Source organism: Lissotriton helveticus, chromosome 3_1, assembly GCF_964261635.1.
Source record: "Lissotriton helveticus chromosome 3_1, aLisHel1.1, whole genome shotgun sequence".
In the NCBI taxonomy this organism is placed as follows: domain Eukaryota; kingdom Metazoa; phylum Chordata; class Amphibia; order Caudata; family Salamandridae; genus Lissotriton; species Lissotriton helveticus.
The window spans coordinates 1,260,842,565-1,260,857,204 of record NC_136061.1 but is presented as its reverse complement, the minus strand read 5'-3'; positions in this window follow the sequence as shown (position 1 = coordinate 1,260,857,204).

Here is a 14,640-nt window from a genome sequence, read left to right as displayed (position 1 = left end):
ACAGGGACTTCTACCCCGTGGCAGTTAGAACTCTGACCCTGGGCCTAGTCAGAGCTTCTAAACCCAGCCAAGCTTGGGAGCCCTCGCCGAGCATGTAGCATCCCGTCGATGGCATGAAGTGATATGGCAAGCTGAGAAATGGAGTCCAGGGTTGGGGGTTTCCAATCCCAGGACCAGCTGGAGCTATAACGCAGGGCACACTCAGAGCATCTTAACCCAGCCAAGCAGGGAAGTCCTCCTGGTGCTTATGGGACCATGTCCTGGGTACTTTCTGGCATTCTAGGCAAGAGAATAGAGGCCAGGCCTGTAGGCCTCCACCCCTGGGCAAGCTGCATTCCTGCCTGGGGGCTCAATTAGTACTTTTCAATCCTGCCAAGTAGGGAAGTCCTTCCGGTGCCTGCAAGATCTTGTCCCAGGCACTATGCATCACAGCGGGCCAGAGAATGGAGCCCAGGGCTGTGAGCTTCCACCCCTAGGACCCCCATAGAACTAACATGGGATCCAATCAGAGCGTCTTAACCCTGCATGCATGGGAGTCCTGCCCAATCACACAGGACCCCATCCTGGACTCTAAGTGACACCCTTTGGGCTGCAAAATGGACCCCATGACTGGGGGCTTCTACCCTTGGGCCAACTGGAGCTCTGACCCAGGGCCTGATCAGAGCTTCTTACCCAGTCAAGCAGGGGAGCTCTCTTGGTACCTGTGGAATCCCGTCCAAGGCTCGAAGTGACAAGGGTAGACCAGAGAATAGAGCCCAGGGACAGGGCCTTCAGTCCCTGGACCAGCTAGAGCACTGACCCAGGGTCCAGTCAGAGCGCCTTAACCCAGCCAAGCAGGTGAACCCTCCATGTGCCTGTGGGGCCCCGTCCACACACACTCTCCAAAATGGCAGCCAGGGACGGATTCTTTCACCCTTGAGCCAGCTGGTGCTCTGATCAGAGCTTCTAAGAAAAGCAGAGGAGCTCTCCCTGGTCCTGCAAGACTCAATTATTCAACCCACCTGCCTGCCTGTCCTGTGACTGAGAGCCAGTCGGGGCTTCTTAACCCAGCAAAGCAGGGGAGACATCCCTCGATCTGCAGCATCCCTTGCCAGACTTCAAGTGACATTTTGGGCCAGAGAATGGAGCACAGGGCTCAGGGCTTCCAATGCTGGGCTAGTCCAAGCTCTTACTCTGGGTCCGGTCAGAGCTTCTTAACCAGGCCAAACAGGAAAGCCTTTCCGATGTCTTGAGGACCCTGTCTGGGCACTTTGCGACACAGCTAGACAGAGAATGGGGCCCATTGCTGAAGGCTTTCTTCTCTGGCCAGCCAGAACTCTGATCCGGATCCCAGTCTGAGTTTTTAAACCTGATCAGGCAGGTTATGCATCCTCTGACAGGATCCCATCTCATGCAGTTTGAGACAACACAGACTGGAGAATTGAGCTCAGGTACAGTGGCTTCCACCACAGGGCCAGCCGGAGCCCTGGCCGAGGTCCCAGTTGAAGGGCCTTATTTAGAGTTTGGTGGACAGGTTACTCCATCAGAAATGTGACAGATTACCCGTCCACTGTATTCCAAGTGCCATTGGATATAATGCACTTGTAAAATGACAGACAGGATATCGGTCACATTTGTGACGGAGTAACCCTCCCACTGAACTCTAAATCAGGCCCAAAGTTTATATACTGAGCCAAACAGGGGAGCCTGCAGGACTATATGGCTCTGACTCAGTGTATCAGGAAATGGAGAGCACAGGTAAAATCTTACAGTCCTAGATTAGTTGGAGCCCTGACCCAAGAGCCGGTCAGAGCTTCTTAGCCCGGCCATGCAGAGGAAACATTCACAGGCCTGCAGGCCTCACACCGGGCACTGTGTGACCCAGCAGGCCAGAGGATGGAGCACAGGGTCGTGGGCTTCCACCTCTGGGCCATCGGGAGCTCTGGCCCTATGCCCAATCCGAGCTTCTTAACTCAGCCAAGCAAGATAGCCCTCCCCGATCCTGCAGATCTCTTTCCTGGGCTCTAGGTGGCACAATGGGTTGGATAATAGAGCCCGGCACTAGGGGTCTTTCACCCACTGGCCTACTGGAGCTTTGAGACTGGCCTGGTCAGAGATTTTTAACCCAAAGTAGACTGGAGAATGTAGCCAACGGACTGGGTTTTTTTTAACCCCAGCCATCTGGAGCCTTGACCTAGCCCACTCAGTGTTTCTAAACATGGTAAAAGAAGGGAGCCCTCTCCGGGCCTGTGTGACCAAGTCCTGGGCTCTAACTGATACAGCTGATCAGAGAATAGAGCTCAGGGGTGGAGGCTGCTACACCCAGGCCAGCTGGAACTCTGACTGGCACACATTAGGAGCTTCTTAACCCAGAAACTAAGTTTTATATTTCAATGAATCCCCCTTCTGTCTGGGCCCCAGACTAATGGCCTAAAAATCATGGTGACCACCTGTGCCAGCCAAGGTAATACAATATCTTAGTATGCTCATTGGCAACAACCTCTTCTTTGACTAATAAATCATGAGAATAGTTTTTGTTGTGTTTCATAAAATATATTCCAAATTTAAATTATGTCCAGAATCGAATACTGTTATTCTCTTTATCTGGGCATTCCTAAATATCACCTCTGCCAACTCCTACTCATCCAACATGAGGCTGCCAGTTTTGTGTTGGTACTTCCCACCGACTCCTCTATCTCTGACAAACTCAACTTGGCCAAGTGAGTTGTTTTCAAAGAATTGTCCTTCTGTTATGGGGTCCTTTTAGTTCAGTACCTACATTTCTTCAGGAGAAACTCTGCTTCTTTGTTACGGGGTAAGGGCTTTGTTCTTCTTGTGGTTTTCTTGCCACTGTACCCAGAATTCATAAGTCGGTCTCTGGTAATTGGTCTTTCTCTTATCTGGCCACCGAATAATAGAACTCTCTTCCAGTTTCTCTTGGGGTTGAATACACGCGGACTGACTGATTGTTGAATAACTGTCTTTTCTCTTTTCCCAGGTACTAGTGTTGATGCACTATTCTCTTGCCTCATCCTCATAGGCCTGTCCACCCACACTGTATACCCCTTAAAACACGGCAAGAGTTTTCTGTTGCATGAGCAAAGAATCGCTGTATTTCAGATGTCCCTGTGACCTCATAGGGCCTTCAGTCTAATTTTCAGGGAAACTACACACGAGATACGGGGATATAATTAAAATGTACTGCTGGGATCTCCTTGAGAATCTATGGGGGTCATAAGTGAAACTCGCTAGAAAGGAGACTAACCTGTCAGACCTGGAAGTACTGGGGCCTTCACTGCAGACTATCCCCAGATTGTTAAGCTTATATTTACCACCTGTTGTGAGCAGCAGGTGGTAAATATGTACGGTGGGGTGCAGTGTATGTCAGGAGATGTTGATTGGGGCGTTTGAGGCTAAGACCATTCCGGGGGGAGCATTTTCTGCTCAGCTATGTGCGGGTGGTGGCAGGCAGGGTCCAGACTGCGCCTCTGCCTGGAGCCCCAGCCCCAATCCACCCAGGTTTTAGTGGTGTGGACCTCCACCTTGAAAACAGGTCTGGTGCTTCCAGAGATAGATTTCAGATTCAGAAACACAGGACAGTTCCTAGTTGCAGTAAACAGCCTTAAGAATGCGGGCTGAGCCACCCGTGCTGTTTCCCCGCAAGCGTAACCATGCTTGCCTAAACCACGCATCTCCCTGAACCACGCATACGCGTGGTTAAGGCAGATAGCTCTCTGGTGTCTGGATGGGTGGGGAGAGGAAGAGGAAGTGTCGGAACAGGAAGCGCTGGACATAGACAGGTAAGTGGGCCTCAGGACAGGTTTGGGGGTAATTTTTAGGGGTGGTGAGTCGGTTTTAGGGCTCAGGGTGGAGATGGTCAGGATAGTTTTTGGAAGGGGTGCAGTGTTTTAGGGCTCAGGGCGGTAGGGAGGGTTGGGGTAGTTTTACGGGGTAGGTCGGGTTTGGAGACTCACCCCTTTAGGGATGGTGGTCGGTTTTAGTGTTCAGGGCGGGGCAGTCTTTTTAAAGGGGGCAGGGTTTTAGGGCTCAGTGTGGGGGTCGGGGTAGTTTTATGGGCTGGGGCTGTGTTAGGGATGGGTGTCAGATTTAGGGCTTACGTCAGGGGGGTCGGGTAGCATTTTTAATGGGGGGGGCAGGGTTTTAGGCCTCAGGGCAGGGGAAGGTTTAGGGGTAGTTTTAAGGGCAGCGCAGGGATATGTTTTATAGCTGAGGGCGGGGGGGCTGGGGTCAGGGTAGTTTTTGGTAGGGGGCAGGGTTTTAGGCGTCAGGGCACGGAAGGGAAAGTGGTAGTTTTAAGGCCAGGGTGGGGTTGGTTTTAGGCCTCGGGACGGGGGGAAGGTAGGGGGATAGGATATTAGAGCTTAGGGTGGGGAGGGGAGGGGGGATCGGAGTAGTGGTGATCTTTACCATGCATATCCCTTTACCAATAATGTCTTTACAACGAAACTGCATGGTAAAGGCATGCGTAGTAAAAACACATTTGTGATTGGCAACGCATCTGTCATACAAACCTTAGTTGCTCTGGGAGGTATCGCCATCAGTATTCCTCTCCAAGCTATCCTAAATGAGAGCTTAGGGGGACAGGCTAGTCTTTTCTTAGTGTCATAGGGTTACGGGTCTTCGGTGTGGAATTATGTGTCACTATAGCAGTAACAAGCAGATTTGTCAAAAAAAAAAATGGTGCTTGATCCTCCTTCCGGTGCCCTGTCACAAGGTTTGCCACAGCATTCGGAAAGGCTTAGGGTCTTGGAAGTAAAAATATAAATGCCATAAACATCTAATTGGAACACTGAGCAGTTTTGACAGCCAATCCGTTTACAGCATTTATTCGTACCCAGAGCGAGTTGCATATGAATCTGGTCCTAGACTTGACTTTTACCTAGGCAGCTCAGAGTCTGTCTCCCTCATATCAGAAAAATAAAATGAGTTGAAGTGTATTGAATGACGATCCCTTGTGAGATATGTAGGGTGGAGCGACAGCCGCAGAAAAGGGAGATACAAATTCTCCTGATGAAGAGGAAATGGCTCAGCTGTCAAGTGAAATTTCAGAGAAGCAGACAATTCATTTCAAGCGGCTGCTGTCACAGGAAATCCATTTTTATTCTTTTTCCTCTAAAGTAGCAGCAGTGAGACTGCTGGTATCACTCAAGTGCAGGAGCATTTGGGTTAGGCCTTTCTAGCATGCCTAGACTTCTGTGTCTGCAGCCGATGTATGTGAATTAATGGAAAAATGAAAACTGAGAAGCTGCATTGGAGGAAACCAAATCATGGAAAACCAAATTTAATGAAAGACAATTTTAAGGAAAGACAGATACATCGAAAATTAAAGGAAATATTTTAAAGGTAAGATCATTTTAAGGAAAAGTTCAAAATGATGTTAAACATGGGTGGAGTTTAGGGCTAGTGAATGTTTTTTGGTTTCAGGGATGGGTAATGTTATGGGATGGTCAAGGGTTTTTATGGATCAGCAATTGGTGGAGTTCAGGCATAGAAAGGTTTTTTTCAGGGTTCAGGGGTAGGTGAAGTTTAGGGGTTTTACAGTTTTTTTTAACCGTTTTTTAGGTATCAGGAATGGGTGAAGTTTAGGGGTGGTGAGAGATTTTTAAAGTAAATCAATGAGTGGAGTCTAGGAGTGTGAAGTGTTTTTAGGATTCAAGAATGGGTGGAGTTTGGGGGTGTTGATGGGCTTTAGGGTTCATGGATGGGTGAAGTTTATGGCTGGTGAGAGTTCTTAGGTTGAGCGATGCGAAGAGGTTAGGGGTGGTGAAGTGTTTTTTAGAATTCAGGATTGGATGGATTTTATGCTGGTGAAGGGTTATTAGGGGTTATGGAAGGGTGACGTTAAATGGCAGTGAGGGTTTTTTTGTGGTTCAGTGATGAGTGGAGTTTGGGTGTGGTGATGAATTTTAAGGCGTCAGGCATGGGGGTTTAGGTTTAGGAAGGGTTTTTACGGCGTAAGAATGGGTGAAGATTAGGGCAGTGAGGGGTTTCATGTTTAAGAGATAAGTTGAATGTAGGGTTAGAAAAAGCTTTTAGGGTTCAGTCGTGTAGGTTAGGGGTCAGGGATCAGTATAGTTCAGGTGCAGTGAGGGGTATTTAGGCTTTTGGGATGGGTGGAGTTTAGTGGTAGAATCGTCTTATAAGGTTCAAGGATGGGTTTAGTTAAGTGTCGTGAGGGTTCTTTAGGGGGCAGGGAGTGATGGTGTTTAGGGGTTTGGATGTATCAGAGATGATGGTGTTTAGCGGCAATGAGGGGTCAGCGACTTAAAAGCATCCGGAGTAATTGTTTTATAGTGTAAAATATATGAATCTGAAATAATGTCCACTGTAGTAAAATATTGAAATAAAAACTTCTGACAAAGCATTTTCTGAAAGTAAGACCTTTTACCATTGTATTTACACATTTAAAAAAATAAGCGCGCAAAAGCCTATTTCAAACAAAAAGACATTTTATGAATTGGTTTCTATGAAATGGTAAATGCAATTCATTCTGAAATTTTCTATTAAACATTTTAAGCAAAATGGTTTCTCAGTAATTGTATTCCATTAAATCGTTTTCCTATTAAATCACATACAACCATCTACAGCAAGTCATGTTGAGGCAGTAATGTAAAAACTGGAGCAAATGTGTCACAATGGACAATGCAATGAGAAAAACTGTACAAGCCACAGTAGCTATAAGAGGGGAGAGATTTTCAGGTGTTTCCCATATGGCAAGTCACACTACCATAGACTTGGGCATTTTGCTTATCTTCAATGAGATTCATTGTTGCTCACATTTACAGGTGGATGCGGGCCAAAATCTAATGTTTCACTGACAGCCTTTCCTTTCAGTAAATGCAATGTGCTATATTTTTTATTTACTGTCATTTGGCCTGAGTCAACATGTGAGCCTGATTATGTTGGTGATATTCAATTTTCTGTAACTTGTGTCTATTTTCACTATGAATATCCTGGCCTCGGGACTCTGAAGCTCAGGGTTTCTGAAACACCAAAGAACATGAATGTTTACAATCAGGTCCTTGCCAAAGACAATGTTAGACTGGCATCCTTGGCGTTGTTCTCCCCACAGCTTTTTGCCTTCAAACATCCTTGTTTGAATTTTTGCTGACTTCGTTTTTTCTGGCTTTAGGACTCTGTGCACTTTACCACTGCTAGCCAGTGCTAAAGTGCTTGGTATTACCTGTACACAGGGCCTGTAAATTAAATGGTAATAGAGGGCCTGTAGCACTTGTAGTGCCACCCACTTAAGTAACCCTTTTGAACATGTCTCAGATTTGCCACTGCAAAAATAAGCCCTTTGCCTGGCCTAAATCTTTTTTTCGTACATATGTCACCCCACAGTGTAGGCCCTGAATGGCACAAAGGGCAGGTGCAGAGTGTTTAAACAGTAGGACATGTAATTTTACATGTCCTGTTAGTGAAAAACTCCTACATTAGTTTTTTACTACTGCAAGGCCCACCTCTCCCATAGGATAACATTGGAGATGCCATATTAAATTTAGTAAGCTGTAACTTCCAATTGGGAGCAGGTTGATAGATTGAGTTTGGTGTCCAAAGAATTGCAATTAAAGGCCCTCTTTAATGGTAAAGTCGAATTTTTAATCACAATTTTGAAAATGCCACTTTTACAATGTTTGCGTTTTCTTGTCCTAACCATTTGGTTCCTACATCCTGATCCTAGTCACATAATTAGGTGTGTTTAGCTAGCAGCTGGTCTTTATGTATTTCTCAAAGACAGTGAGATAAAGGGAAGATAGGTATTGGCAAGATGAGCCACTCTGAGTTAATGACGGTCAGCAGTACCATACAGTGATTTTGTATTTCACTGAACATCCCAGATAAATAATCTAAGACTAATTTGAGTTAAAATTTCTCCTCAATTGGTCTTTTTGATTTTTCCATATTCCCCTTACTCTGCCTGACCATTTGTGTCTGTGGATTAACCTGCACAAATGGAATTTCAACTCCTCAACCTGGAGAGCTACACTGTGGCTGAGCCCAAGAAACTTTGTAAGGAGAGGGGGCTGCCCGCTATAGGGAGGACCAGGAAGGCAGAGCTCCAAAAGACTCTGAGGGCATGAGCAGGGGCCAGCGGTTGCCAGTCACAACAGATGGCCAGTATGAAAAGGATGGTGTGGAGGGTCCACAGCAAGGCCCAGGTGAGGGTCCTGACATGCAGTGGTCAGCTGAGAGGAGATCTTGTCTCCTGAGTTGGAGCTCCCTGCCTAATCAGAGAGCAGTGTGTCATCTTAAGATCTGTCCCTAGAGGAGCAGCAGACAACAAGATTGAAAGGGAGTTAGGCTGCAAATTGCCCAGTTATAAATGGAGGAAAACAACTTTCCATGGAGGCCAAGCAATAAAAACTGTCCACGGAGGAAAAGAAGCTGACCATGGAGGCAGAGTGAAGCAAAATGGCGTTTAGAGGCATATAAATTGGCCATGGAGGTGGAGGAGAGGAAAATGGCTCATGAGAGGAGCCTCAGAGAGTTGGACATAAGAGCTAGGCAGGAAGAGTCCAGCAATGTTGGTGACAGCGTACCTACAGTGCCCTCGCGAGACAAAATTGTCCACATTCCTAAAGGTCTGGTGCCTGTCGTTGGTGTGGGGATGACTTGACAAATTGTTTGAAGTTTATGAGGTAGCTTTGCAGATGCATAGGATTCCTAAGAAGGATTGGGAGTCTAGCCTCTAGAAGCATATCGCTAAAGAGTGGAGGGACACCCAACTGGCCCTAGAGAAGGGTGACAGGATGAGGTATTCCCCCATGACAGAAACCCTTGTCAGGATATATCGTCTCACAGCTGAAAAGTATAGGCAAATATTTAGGGACAGCCAGAAATTGATCAGTCCTGGGTGGATTGTGTAGAATCATTTTGTAAGGCACTTGACGGTTTGGTGAAGGGCAGTGATTTGAAGGATTACCAAGGGCTTTGTAATTTGATTGCAAGGAAGCACATGTTCAGTCTTTGTTTTGCAGATCTGCACCAACACCTTATTGATAGCAAGCTCACTGACCACAGGGAATTTGCTAAGGAGTTGAACCGCTAGCTCATCACCAGGGTCCATAAGAAGTTATCTGGGGGATATCACTGCAAGGCTGGAGAGGGTCCCCAATAGAAGAAGGAGGGGTAGTCAAATATAAAAACAAGGAATTCTTGAAAGATCCTCAAAATAGCTCCATGGGTCAGGATTCCCATCCCTCACCTGAGCAGAAAAAGAAATCGTTCCCGGTTCACAAGTCCTCAGGGAATGCACCCCCTAAGTACAATGAGCACTACATGGTTGGGTACTACAAGAGGGTGCCAAGTATCCCAAGCAGAAACACACCCAAACTGGTGGGCAGACACTGTGGCTGACTATTGTAGCGCATGATAAGGAGATTGCCCAAGATAGTGTGGGGCTAGTCAAAAGGTTTCCCTAGTGTCCCTGGGTGGTGAAGAGATGGTGCCAAGGGCTCACATGCCTAGTAATTCTAAGAAATACAGAGAGTGAGTCACCATCAATGGCAGAGGGTGAAGGCTCTGAAAGGCACTGGAGTCAATATGACAACTGTCAGATGACATCTGGTGACCTCAGAGTAGGTAGTCCCTAATGATTCCACCAGGTTATTGTAGCTGACAATCATGAGAGTCAATATTCAGTGCCTCTGGTTATCTTTGAGTGGGGAGGGGGCGGGGGTTCGGAGGTTTCTTAAGGATAGCTGTGAGTCCGTCCATGCCTGTGGATTGTTTGCTTGGCAATGACCTGAGCACACCATCTAGAAGGAGGTGGAGCTCAGGGCATGGGTCATCTGGAGATGTTAGGGTTACCTAAGTGTGTGTACCTGACCACACAGTTCATGGCCATCCAAGAGGGTAATCAACAGTGAATGCATGATTGAATTCCGCATGCATTTTTCACGCATGCCTTAGGAACTCCGTAATTAGAAAGAATGCATCTTTAGCTTGCATTTGGTCTGCAAGCAAGTTGTTTAAACAACTTGCCTCAGAGGGCGTTGGATATTGGAATAGTTTAATTTACTATTCCAACTCCAGTCTGCGCAACAGTAAGGAAGGTGTTGGACTTTAATTCCACCATTGCTCCATTCCAACATATTTCCACCATTGCACCCCCCTAAAGCAAGTTGTTCTAATGACTTGTGTGCAGAAAGATTACGTGCTAAAGACGCATTTGTTTTGTTGCCGACGCTGTGAAGGCACATCATGATTCCGGCTTCATCCTAAAGGATCTTTCCCGTCAGCAGCATCCTAAGTTTGGAAGAATGGCCTAGGTACTTGCCAGAAAGAGGAAGAGCTGGGGACCTGGGAAACCCTATCCTGACACTGCCACGGCCCGGAACCTACATGGGAGGACATTGCCACCTTGGGAAACCTACCTGAGCAGACTAATTAGCAGAAGGAAGGAAGGGGGTCTCACCATGGAGGAGTTCTGCAGAGTGCAGAAGGAGTGCACTACTTCGGAGGGCCTACAGCAACAGGCTGAGACCGAGGCAGCTGGCAACACCTCTGGTGATCACCTGATCTATTGGGAAAATGGTTTCCTGTATAGCGAGCCTAAGGTCCCTGAGTCTGGTGCAACCCATGTGTTGGTGGTCCCCTAGTGCTACAGGGCCTTCCTACTGGAGCTGACTCATGATGTTCCCCTGTCATCTAGGGCCGGATAAGATCTTTGAAAGGTGTGTCACACACTTCTTTTGCCCCAGATGAGTATGGCCTCAGATGCATTCTGCAGGTCATGCCCTACCTGCCAGGCCAGTGGCAAGTCAGGAGGGAGTATAAGGCTCCTCTGTAGCCATTTACTGTTTTTGGCAGTCCTTTAGAAAGGGAGGGCATCAACATTGTTGGCCCTCTTGACCCTAAGACAGCTCTGGGCAAAAGGTCCATTCTGAACGTGCTGGACCATGTCATCCCATACCTGGGGGCTATTGCCCTAAGGACTGTTACTGTGCCCACAATGGCCAGGGCACAGATAGCGATATTTACCCGAGTGATATTCCCCAAGGAGGTGGTATCTAACCGGGTTGGCAAATTCATGTTTGCATACGTGAAGTATATGTGGAAGGAGTGTGACTTAACCTATAGGTTTTCCACAGCCTACCATCCCCAAACTAATGGGCTTTTTGAGAGGCTCAACAAGACATTGAAAGGCATGATCATGGGCCTAACAGAGATATTGATGCGGAACTGGGAGGTCCTCTTGCCATGCCTGTCGTTTTCGATTCAGCTCCTTTGAGCTTCTGTACAGGCATCCTGTGCAAGGGTCTCTCAGTTTTGTAAAGGATGGCTGGGAGCAAGCTCCCAGGATGTAGTCAGCTACGTGCTGGCACTCTGTCTTCATGTGAAGCACTTCTGGAAGAAGGCCAAGGAGAATCTAGAAGCCAGCCAGGAGGTCATGAAATGGTGGTATGACCAGAAGAACACTCTGGTTGAGTTTCAGATTGGGCAAAATGTTTGGGTGATGGAGCCTGTGGAGCCCCGGGCCCTACAAGACTGCTAGACTGGGGCCTGTGAGGTGAAAGTACACAAGAGTGAGGTCACCTACCTGGTGGACCTCAAAACCTCCAGGAACTCTTGAGGGGTTTTACATTTCAGGAACCCTTGAGGGGTTTTACATGTCATTGGCCTCAAACTCCACTTTGAGAGGGCGAGGTAACCATGATTCTGGTCACGGATGATGGTGTTGAGTAATTCTGGGCATAGTGGGCATAGCGGGGCAACACGGAGTGCCAGGGAGACGAAACCAATCTCCGCACACTCCGCGTAGCTCCGCTACACGCCACCCACCACCCGCCACCCGCCTCCCACCCACACTATTAAAACATTTAAAAACATCTATTAAAAGACCCAGAAAACTCTTTACCTTATCGGCGGCGACCCCGGGCTGCCCTCTTCCTCCATCGCGCCTTCTTCATGAAAACTGCGCATGAGCGGGCGCCCGGGCATGTGCATTCCTCATGAGAAATACGCATGCGCAGTTTTCATGAAGAAGACGTGATAGCGGAAGAGGGTAGCCCGAGGACATCGCCGATAAGGTAAGGAGTTTTCTGGGTCTTCTAAATAGATGTTTTTAAACCTTTTAATAGCATGGGTGGGAGGCCAACTCTGCTCCGCCGCGAGTGTGCGGAGATTTGCCTGCTCCGCCTACTTCGTGGAACAGGTAAAATTCCGCACATTCCGTGGGCAGAAGGGAGTTGTCCGCCCACGCCTGGTGTTGAGGAGGAGAGTGAACCTCTTCTCGACCTCCTTTCTTCAAAGGAGCACAATGGATCAGTAGAGGTATGCGCCAGGCCCTAGAGCAACTCAGGAACTGCTGACAACTGTTGAGGCACTTTGGCTCTCTTTTCTCCCATATCCCAGGACTCACTACATGGTGTAGCCATGATATCAATACTGGGGTCAGTATGCCTGTGAAGAGTAAAATCCACAGGCTATCTGATAAGGTGAGAGTCAGTATAAAGGATGAAGCCTCCAATATGCTGGAGTTATGGTCATTGAGCCCTCAACCCTTCAAACAGTCCTTTGTTCAGCCCAGTAGTGCTGATCCCCAAGGCAGCCCTTCCAGTAACATCCCTGAACCCCTGTTATGCGTGGATTACTGGGGACTCAATGTAGTCGCCAAATCTGCCTAGGCCTCACTGGGTACTACAGGAGATTTGTCAAGGGGTATGGCACACTTGTTACTCCCTTGACAGTGCTGACTTCTAAAAAGTAGCCCAAACAGTTGAACTGGATAGAGGCGTTCCAGAACTCTTTTGACTCCCTGAAGAAGGCCATGTGCACAGCGCCCATGCTCAAGGTCCATGACTTCTCTTGGGAATTCATTCTGCAGAAAGATGTCTCAGAGCATTGCATAGAGGCCATGCTCTCACATCTAAATGAAAGTGGACCAGATCAACTTGTTGTCTTCATTAGCAGGAGGCTACATCCCAGAGAACAGAGGTGGAGTGCAATAAAAGAGAAGCCTTTGCAGTGGTATGGGCATTGAGGAAATCACGACCATACCTGTTTGGTGCACACGTCCGGGTTCAAGCAGACCACACACCCTTCAGATGGTTAATGCAGATGAGGGTTGAGAATCCCAAACTGGTGAGGTGGTCCATCTCCCTACAGGAGTGGACTTTATGATGGAACATTGTCCTGGAACAGGCCACACCAATGCCCATGGTCTCTCCAGGTGTTTCCTCCTTAGTGATGAGCATTCCCAGGAGGCTGATAGTTCTCCCCACTTTCAGCTGCGGGAACACGTGCTAGACCTGGCATCCTTAGTGGGGTTCTCCCCTAACTTATTGCATTCAAAACTTCTGTATTGCTTACTTCGTTTTTGTGGGCTTAAGACTCTGTGCACTTTACCACTGCCAAGCAGTGCTAAAGTGCTTGTGCTTGCTCCTTTAAACATGGTAGAATTGGTTTACATCTAATTGGCTTTTTACTTTATTTTAAATCCCTAGTGGACCTGCAGCACTTGTTGTGTTCCACCCTCTTAAGTAGCGCTTTTAAACATGGCTAAGGCCTGCCATTGCTGTCTGTGTGTGCGGTTGTACGACATTACAACGCATGCTTTTACATCGCATGCTTTTACAACGCGAGTTTTACAACGCATACCATTACAACGCATAGTGCTTTGGGGCTCTGGATAGTGAATTATTTAATTTACTATTCCAACTCCAGTCCCCGTGGATAGTAGGGAAGGTGTTGGATAGTAAATTAAATATATTCCCTATCCTAGAGCGCCCCCCAGCGCAATGCGTTGTAATGGTTTGCGTTGTAAAAGCTGCGATGTAAAAGCATTGCGTGGTAAAAGTTGCCTTGTAAGTGATGTTTCCCGTGTGTGCAGTTATTAACTGCCATTTCGACCTGGCAAAATAAAGCTTTCTCAAAAATGTATGGTTGATGATGTATGGTAAAGAAAAGTCTTATTTATTTTTATAAAGCCCTCACCCACCAACCTAGCTGGTGGCATGCTTCATCATCGGGCCCACCCGATGACACCGAATGTGTCTCTGGTGTGCTTCAATGCCTGTGTTACAGTGGAGTAGGTATGTTACTGAGTGTGCAGTGATGGTGACGTGAACGTGATAGTTTAAAAACTGTCCAGTGGTCCCATTACCCAAAGAGGTTTTCTTTAATGTTTGGGCCTCTGGCAGTGATAAAAAGATGCCTTAGTAGATTGAATAAGCTGTAACTTTCAATTGGGAGCAGGTTGACAGGTGGAATTTGGTGTCTGAAGAAATTGAAACCCATCTTTAATGGGAAAGTTGGATTTTGAATCACAGTTCTGAAAATGCGACGTTTAAAATAAATGTTAACATTGTCATGTCCTAACCATTTGGTGCCTGCAGCATGATCCTGGGTCAGATGAATAGGTGTAGTTGGCAGTTGGTCTTTGTGTATTGCTCACTCACAGTGAGACAAAGAAAAGATAGGTGTTGGCAGGATGGGCCACTCTGAATTAATGAGGGTTAGGAACTCTCACCTAGCACACTTGCACATTTAACTGCAGACTCCAACTCTTCAGTACACTTCTGGATCGCTGGACTCTGCCAGGAAGAAGGACTGCTCTGCTGCTGAAAGGGCTGCAACTCTGCTGGACTGCTGCTCTGAAGGACTGCTGCCATGATGTGCTGACCTACTGCCCTC